Below are 399 nucleotides of genomic sequence, written 5' to 3' on the forward strand. Positions count from 1 at the left end.
ATTTATGGGATTTCTAGGCGGGAATCTAGCACAGCTTTGATCTTTTCCGTGGAATGGGCAGCTAAGGGGGGGAGCTGGCAGTATATTTTCTCCCTTAATGGGGTATTAAGTAGACAGCCCAGATGGGGATCTCCCAGTGGGAGGGGGTGGGGCACAGCCTGCTTCATATCAGCCTGAAATATGGCCCCATCACCGCCAACCTCAAAGGACGCTACCTCGGGGCTGGCTGGGAACCAGCTTTGATGTTCTTACAGCAGGGGGCGGGGCACATCTCCCCTGGCACAGACGGGCTGCAGCCTTGGCCTTAGCTGGACTGGAATGTGGTCTGCCAGGCACCTGGGAGAGGGTGCCCCCTCCTCACTTTCTTCTTCCTCCCTCTCCCTGCCTCTCCTCTTTCCC

Source organism: Carlito syrichta, unplaced genomic scaffold, assembly GCF_000164805.1.
Source record: "Carlito syrichta isolate Samal-C Ts95f unplaced genomic scaffold, Tarsius_syrichta-2.0.1 Scaffold305648, whole genome shotgun sequence".
In the NCBI taxonomy this organism is placed as follows: domain Eukaryota; kingdom Metazoa; phylum Chordata; class Mammalia; order Primates; family Tarsiidae; genus Carlito; species Carlito syrichta.